The following is a 9,055-nucleotide window of genomic DNA, read 5'->3' as shown; positions in this document are numbered from 1 at the left end:
GTGCAGGGGCGGGGCCGCGGCCGCCGCATCTTTTGAAAGTTTGCACCAGGCGGCGGGAGAAGCACAGCCAAGCCTCCCGCCCTCGCCGCTCCCGCGCCCGGGCCGGGAAGGCGCGCAGGGCAACTGGGTGCCCTTGGGTGCCAGGATCAGCAGTCTGCTGGCCTGTCACCCATTTGTTCTAACACTTTGAGAAGGCCCACTTCCAGGCACGGGGCCCCAGCCGGTCAAGTCCTAGCCCCGGCAGACCTCTTTGGAGAGTGCTTCGGCCGCGGGGGAACTTACACAGAGGCAGAAGGGCGCCTGGGACGGTGTAAAGGGCTTGGAGACAGTACACCCAGGGTTCCCGGCCTTGGGTGGAGTCTTTTCCATCCCTTAGGCCACGTGCCGAGGAATAGAAGAAACCTAGTGTCCAAAGATTGGGAGGAGGGAACCCATATTCATTAATTTATTCGCTCATTCATTAAAATATTTATTGAGCACATTCTATGCGCCAGGCACTGTGCTGGGCCAGGTAGATACAGACAAGGTCCCCACTGCCCTGAAGATGGCATGCTGAAGATAGAAATAACAAGCAATTACGATCACATTATATAATAATCAAAGCCAGGAAGAAAATAAAACAGTAGAGTGATGAGATGACATTATTTGGGGGCTTAGGGAGAATCTGGGGTGGGGGCACATAAGCTCCATCTGATGGACTAGAAGGCATCGGCCATGGGAAGAGAGAGGTAGAGTGTTCCTGGCAGAGGCAGTAACAGGCATTCCTCATTCAGGCACCTGGACCACACTCAGTGGGAAGTGCAGCTGGGCCCTTCTCGAGCTCCATTTCACAGGCTGGAACACTGAGGCCCAGGAAGGGCAATGACCTCCCCAAGAAGACCCGATTCCAAATGAGTTGTTTTTTTCAATTCTATTTTCCATGCTCTTGTATCCCTTGAGACCTTAGGAAATATGTATTATTACTTACATTTCACAGATAGGGAAATTGAGGCTCTGAGAGTGGAAGAGAGGTGCCCAAGATCTTCCAATGGTACGGGGCAAAACTAGCCTGAAGCTATGCGAATAAAAGCGGGATACTCAAGAGACAGCCTTCTGGATCTCCCTACAGTACATGACCCATCCCAGAGGGTTCTCGGGTCTTTAAAGTCAGCTCCAAGCTTCCACTTCCGGGAAACCTTGATTCCCCACCCCACCCTGAGGTCGTATGTCTGAACGTAACATTGCCTTGTATTTGAGTCACAAATTTCTCGTATTGCAGGTGCTCGCTCAGTGACTTAATTTTTAACCCCAAAGTTCTGTTTGAGAAAGGTCCGTTAGTGTGATCCTCCTTTTTTTTTTTTTTTTTTGAGACAGTCTCGCTCTGTCACTCAGGCTGGAGTGCAATGGCACAATCTTGGCTCACTGCAACCTCTGCCTCCCGAGTTCCAGCCATTCTTCTGCCTCAGCATCTCGAGTAGCTGGGATTACAGGCACCCACTACCACGCCCAACTAATTTTTGTATTTTTAGTAGAGATGAGGTTTCACCATGTTGGCCAGGCTGGTCTCAAACTTCTGACCTTAAGCAGTTCCTCCGCCTCAGCCTCCCAAAGTGCTGGAATTACAGGCCTGAGCCACCTCACCCAGCTGATTCTCCTTTAATCTATGTGAGATTGGGTTGCATATGGAGGTCAGCGATTTTATAAAGGGGATCGAGGGAATTTTCCTCAGATAAGGCAATGCAAACAAACATGACTTAGTGCCAGCAAGGGTTAGAGGTTGTTGTGAACAGGCCTTTTAAAGGCCACTTCCAGAGTACCTTAGTAAGTGGCCATGTTGTACAGATCACATATGCTCACCTGCAGCAAATGAATCTCCACTGTCAAAATGTGATGCGGCTTGGACCTGTGATGTGGAGACACAGTGCCCAGTGGTTGCGTGACACATGGATTCGAAAGGGCTGTGTGTTAGCATCTGGATCTCTGAGAGTAGGACGTGCTCTAGTAAAAAGCTGCCTGCCCCCCACCCCACACGATGGTGACACTAGTGTCAAAGCCATACAGAAATGAACTGGAATCAAATTGTTTCCTGAAATTTGAAACTGACAAGGGCGATCTTTCCATATTAGTATTTTATATGGGAATAATTGTAAATATGTTTATATAACTAAACTAATAAATGAAATATTGTAAGTAGATGTCTGTTTCATCTTCACCCCATTAAGTTTATATTATTCAGCAATAAAGTGCATCTTCTCACAGGGAGAAGGGGGAGTGCCTGTAACCTTTATTTGGATTGCCTTATATTTGGGCACATACAGTAGTTGCTTACCCCTCTAAGGTCCCTCTGCACTTTGTGCTGTCCCTCAATTACACCCTCAAGACAGGTGTTGTAGCTGTTACCTTTCTATCCTCTCCACTGCCAGACAGGAGGCTCCTGTGGGCAGGAAGCAAGCTGTAATAGTCTATGAAACCCCAGTGCCCAGAACAGGGCTGGCAGACACAGGTGCTCAATACACATTTGTATAAATTGACTGCAGAGATGCATTGCCCTGAGCTGAGAGAAAAACAGGAAAGAAGAAGAGAGGGAAGAAAGAAGGAATGGAGAAAGGCAGAAGGGGGATAAGAGAGGGAGAGAAGAAGGGAGAGGAGAGAAAAGGCTGTGAGGGAATGAGTTTTAGCTATTAGTAGCCCTACACCCTGGTTTGATGAATAGTGATATGTGTAGGGAAAGTAAGCAAATGAGCAAAATGGGGATGCATTAACAAAAATATAGTCTTTAGGACAAAGGAGTGGCTTGCTGCTGCAGTGCATGTTGGTTAAACCATTCCAGAAGTCGCTTTGGCTCTGGGCACCACACTAGAGAAGGAAGACAAAGCTGGTCCACAAAGGTGGAAGGGTGGCTTTGGGAGAGAGGGAGATCCCTGTCCCAGGAGGTGTGTAAAGAGAAACCATATATTCCCTGCCAGCCAGTTGAGGAGGGGCTTCTTTAGTCGCGTGTCTTCTAAAGTATACCTTCCAGTACAATCATCCATTGAGCCCCTAAAACCCACATGAAGCCATGGGGGTGATTTATGGTTTGAGGTTTACGAGTCTGATTGGTCCTGCCTCTACTGACACTGAAAGGACTGCAGAGGTGCTCCCCTGTCTTTGCAGCTTGTGTACCAAGCTGATCTCCTGGGATGTGGGCCTCCCATTTTTGTCGCCTCTTCCAATCTCACCTCTTCCCACTAGCTCCCAAGCAGGGCTGGCTGGGACACGGTGGAACTGCTGTCTGTATGTGTTAGGGGCCTGGGATCCAGGCACTATGTCTAATAGCAATAAGGGAAGGGAAGGGACTGTTGGACCCTGAGTGTCTGCTGCACGGGAGCCTTTATAACCACAGGAATGGAATCTGAATCTCTTCCTTCTCCAAATATTATAGTCATACCACATCCAAGGAGACAGGTTCTAGCGTCCCCATTTTTCCAAACGAGGACACCAAGCCTCAGAGAGGTAAAGTCACGTGCTAAGTCTCTGCAGCTGCTAAGAGGAGTTGGATGTGAACCTATGTGTGCCCATATCCAAGCCTCATCTACTTAGCAGTGTTCCTTAAAGTTAGAGAGGACAGCTCTGCCCAGGCGCCAAGGCAGCAGGCCCCCGGGGCTGGAGAGGAATGGGTGGGGTCTCAGAACAAGAACCCGCAGACACTAACGGCTTCCATAGAGCCTCTGGGACAGAGCATGGGGTGGGGACATCCTCGGGCCTGGGCAGCAGCCTCCAGTCACAGTCGCTCTTGGATTTGACTTTCACACACACACACATCTCCACCAATCACATCCAGAGTTGCACAGACTGTGCCACCCTCCTTGAGCACCAGTACCCATACATGGGTTGCAGGGGCCTCTGGGTGGGGCTGTCTCTCTTGATTGCGCAGCGTCAGCAGAGCCTCCCAGGGCGTTAGGTAGTGGGAGCGCCCTGGCCGGGCTCCCTGGTATTGCTCCCTGGGGGCATGCCCTGGCAGGCTCTGCCCCATGCAGTAACAGGCCATCAGGTGCATGTTGTAAAAAGGGCACACGCTGAGCTGCCGAGCCAGGCTGGGGGTATGCCCACTGTGGACACCTGCGTGAAATGACCCCTTCCTTCAGGCTGTTTGCCCAGCCTCCTCCTCACAACTCAAGAGCCGAGTATCTGGAGTCACACTGCAAAGCTCGGTTTTAAAATGGCTGCAGGAAGGCTCTGCTTTTCTGCAAACCCTGACTATGAAACCTTCCATTTCCAACAGGTCTTTACCTGAAAAAGCATCATTTTTCAGTTGCTGGTTACAAAGTGCCAACCGCATAGTGGGCCCCACGTTGCACCCTCCGAGTGATCCTTGTCACAGCCTGGCAGCATGGTCATTAACACAAGTCAATTCCCATTTTGCAGGAGAGGAAGCTGAAGCTCAGAGATGGAAAAGAGCTGCTCAGGTCACACAGCTAGAAGGAGGCAGAACTCAGAGGGTTCTTAGTCCTCTCTACAAAGGAAACAAGCTCAGGTGATGAGGCCACTTGCTTGATGTGGCACAGCAGAGAGCAGAAGAGCCAGGAGCCTGCATCCCACGGGCTTCAATACCAGCGCTCCAATAGCAAAGTCATTGAACCGAACTAAGTGTCTATCAACTGATGATTTGACAAAGAAAATGTGGTACATATACACTATGGAATACCATGTAGCCATATAAAAGGATGAAATCATGTCTTTTGCAGCAACATAGATGGGGCTGGAGGCCATTATCCTAAGTGAAATAACTAAGAAACAGAAAATCAAACACTGGCCAGACTCAGTGGCTTATGCCTGTAATCCCAGCACTTTGGGAGGCCGAGACGGGTGGATCACTGGAGGTCAGGAGTTCAAAACCAGCCTGGCCAGCATGGTGAAATGCTATCTCTACTAAAAATACAAAAATTAGCCGGATGTGGTAGCATGCGCCTGTAATCCCAGCATTTTTGGAGGCCAAGGTGGGCGTATCATTTGAGGTCAGAAGTTCAAGATCAACCTGGCCAACATGGTGAATCCCCATCTTTACAAAAAAAAAAAAAAAAATACAAAAATTGCCAGGCATGGTGGCGGTTGCCTGTAATCCCAGCTACTCGGGAGGCCGAGGCAGGAGAATCACTTGAGTACAGGGGGCGGAGGTTGCAGTAAGCAGAGATCGTGCCACTGCACTCCAGCCTGGGAGACAGAACGAGACTCCAGGTCAAACAAACACAAACGAGAAAATCAAACACTGTGCGTTCTTACTTTATAAGTGAGGGTTAAACAATAGGTACACATGGACATAAAGATGGACGCAATAGACACTGGGGACTCCCAAAGGCAGGAGCTGAGAGGGGAGTAAGGGCTGAAAATTACCTATTGGGCACAATGGTCACAATTTGGGTGACAAGTGCACTAGAAGCGCAAACTTCCCCATTACACAATATAACCATGTAACAGACCTGCACATGTACCCCCGAATCTTAAACACAACACAACCATGTGACAGACCTGCACATGTACCCCCGTATCTTAAACACAATATAACCATGTAACAGACCTGCATACGTACCCCCTGTACTTGAATCTTAAATTTAAACAGAAAAAGTAAAAACAAACCAAAAAACCCTGGTACTCTCACTGCACTGTCCCCAATGAGCAAGTCACTTTTTTTTTTTTTGAGACATAGTCTCGCTCTGTCGCCCAGGCTCGAGTGCAGTGGTGCGATCTCGGCTCACTGCAAGCTCTGCCTCCGGGGTTCACGCCATTCTCCTACCTCAGCCTCCTGAGTAACTGGGACTATAGGCACCTGCCATCACACCGGGCTAATTTTTTTGTGTTTTTAGTAGAGACAGGGTTTCACCGTGTTAGCCAGGAGGGTCTTGATCTCCTGACCTCGTGATCCGCCCACCTCAGCCTCCCAAAGTGCTGGGAATACAGGCGTGAGCCACCGCGCCCGGCTGAGCAAGTCACTTTTATGTAGTAGAGTCTGGCAGCATGTACCTGGCGGCCAAGGCAAAAAAGGAAAGAAGGCTCATCCTCTGGTTTTCCTTGTCCTGTGCATGCAGACACAGGCTTGGTCCTGGGGCCAGCTCCAAAGGAAGCTTATCTGTGGTACACAGGAAAACCGAGTAGACAAAACTTCTTCCTGAGTCTGGCCAAAGACACATCAACAGCATTTAGATGGATAGTCCCATGCTAGACATCTAAAAAAGCCAAGGACTGACATTTTCCTGAAATCCAAGGGAGGCAGCCAGCCCTGCTGGGAGCTGGGGTCATGGGTGCTCCACACTCAACTTTCTCACAACACAGGGACAGAGCTTAGATGCTCTGAAATGCATGTCATGGGCATGGGACAGAAGCCTGCAGCAGGGGCTGAATTGGACTGAAATCAATCTATCATCTCAATAATTAGCATCCACTGTATGATTACAATGATAATGACTATACCTCATAGCTAACATTTATTGAGTGCCAGGTATGTTCTAAGCCTCACAATAGATATATTAACCTCACAATTACCCTATGAGATAGTACTGTCAACATGCCCATTTTACAGATGGGGAAACTGAAGCCCAGAGAGTGTACATAGCTTGGCCACAGTCACGCAGGCAGAGAACAGTTTAGCTGAACATCTTAGGTTCTGATTTATTTCATCCTCATAAAACCCTATTAGCAGGAAAGGAAGTTAAGGGTTAAGGAGCTGCTTCTCAGACTTTTGTATTTGTCTCCTCATTTAATCCTCACCTCCTCCTGCAAGGTAGGGACTGTTATCATCTCCATTCTACAGTGCATGCTGGGAGGCTCAGAGAGGTGAAGCAACTTGTCCGAGGCCACACAGCCAAAAGTGACAGGATCAGGACTAGAACCCAGTCCACTCTGACCCCAGAGTCTGTGCTTTCCTCCTCTTGGCCCTTCAGATGGCTGAGAGTTTGCAGAGGGCCTGGCTCATCCTACCTGCAGTAACTTGAGGGCAGGGCTGTGCTAATTCATCTGAGTCCAGTACCCAGCCCTGGCCTGGCCCTGGGATAAACCGCTGTCCCCTCCTGACTTCCTGGCGCAGCAGAGAACCCACCCAGGGGGATGTGGACTTTCGAAGAAAAACTGGAATATTGGATTGTGTGACTCTTGAGAACCCAGGCTGAAATCCTGGCTTGGCTACTCACTAACTGAGTGACCTTAAGGGTTACATGTCCTCTCTGTGCCTCAGTGTCCACACTTGTGAAATGGAGCTGCTGAGAGTCTATGTCATAGGGCATTTGGAGAAATAGATGCAGGGATCAAAAGGGGCTGTCACACAGTGAACAGTCAGTAGATGTGAGCTTGGGAAGGCCTTATCCTTCTCAGGATCTCCCCCCGAACCCACCCCTACGTGCCCATAAGCTGATTGCAGCCCTTCTCTGCTAAAAATCCCTTCCCCTGCAGAGAGGGTTTAGATGGAGCCCAGCAGCCTGGGTCTGAGTCCTGGTTCTGCCACTCTCTGGCTGGGTGACTCTGGGCAAAGTCATTGCAGCCCTCTGCGGCCACTCCACCTCCTCTGCCACATAGAGAGATCATCTGTGAGCTGGGCAGAGCCCAAATCTCCTGGCTGGGCACACCAGGTCTACTATATTTTGGCTCATGCCACCTTCTAAAGGCTGAGCACTTGCATCTTCCTGCTCTGCTGAACAATTTGCTGGCTGTGCATCTTTGTGCATGTATTTAACCTCTCTGAACATCAGTTGCCTCATCTGTGAAGTGGGAATGACAGTAGTATCTACCTCATAGGTGATGCAAACTTGCAATGAAGCAAAGCATGGAAAGTCCTCAGCACAGAGCAGAGTAGGTGCTCAATAAATGTTTACTGAATGAATGAGTGGATGGATGAACCCAGTGGCAGGGGCTGGGTTCATTCACATATTATGGGGTATTCATTAAGGGGTCAGGTTCTGGAACCAGACCATCTGGGCTCATAATCTGGCTTCCCGCCTATCTAGCTGTGTGACCTTGAGCTTGTTATTCAACTTCTCTGTGCTTACTTCTCTCGTATGTAAAATCAGCTAATAATAGTACTAGCCCTATAGGATTGTTCTGAGGATTAAATTAGATAATATGTATCAAGTACTTAGAATAGTGCTTGGCACATGGCAAGTGTTTAATAAGATGAAGTCACCACTATTATTAATTATTATTATTCCTGGGGTCAGTTGCTTGGGTGGAGGCACATTTCTCCTAGAGGGAGAGAACAGAGTGGGGACACAGGGCGGGCCCAGTAGGTAAAGTTGCCTCTCTTGGCCCTGATCACTATGGTGTCTTCATGTCTTGGTGCTGGGCGGGGTCAGGAGCAGCCAAGTGGTTGGGAACCCAAGCAGGGAACCGGAGGGGTTGGTCAGCCAGGGGCTTGATGATGCCACACTGAACTGTGAAAGTGAATCATGACTGATGGGCCTTGAACTCTTGGGTGCCTCTGTTGCTCTGTGGTCTTTTGGGCCTTCTCAGCTGCCTTGAGCTGGGGTCATCTGGGCTCAGAGCACCAGGGGAGTGACAGAAGCACCCAGGGTGACATAAGCTGCAGCAGGAACCTGAGTAGGGGGATCCCAAGTTGGGAAGGATTTAGGGCAAAACCGGGGTCCTGGACAGCAGGGACATGTGTGTCCTCCTGAACCACACCTTGGTGTGCTGGGCCCTGTTTGTCCAGGAGGCCAACCCTCATGTGCCACCCATGGGCTCAGTTGGGCTCCCTGGGGAGTAGATGCAGGCCTTCCTTTGGCTCTGGCACAGATGCCACAGAGGCCAGAGGTCAGCTCTGGGCCCCTGGCTTGGGTATGCAACCAGCCCCCTTCTACCCAGCTGGGAGGATACTGACCATGTCATGTTCCTGCTCTGAGCCTCAGGCTCCTCATCTGTAGAGTGAGAACAGAAACACCTAGAGTGGGAATGAAATGAGAAGAAGCCTGAGAAGGAGCTGGTGCAGAGTGAAGGCTGTGTCAAGACTGAGGTTAAAATTCCCTCATGTTTACAATAGGATCCAGTGTAGTGTACACTTTTTCTCTAAAGCACATCTGTTGTGTAAAGCGAGATTTGGCTGCATCTCGTGAGGTAT

The sequence above is a fragment of the Colobus angolensis genome, unplaced genomic scaffold, assembly GCF_000951035.1.
Source record: "Colobus angolensis palliatus isolate OR3802 unplaced genomic scaffold, Cang.pa_1.0 Scaffold27, whole genome shotgun sequence".
In the NCBI taxonomy this organism is placed as follows: Eukaryota; Metazoa; Chordata; class Mammalia; order Primates; family Cercopithecidae; genus Colobus; species Colobus angolensis.
Note: the sequence above shows the minus strand (reverse complement) of the source record.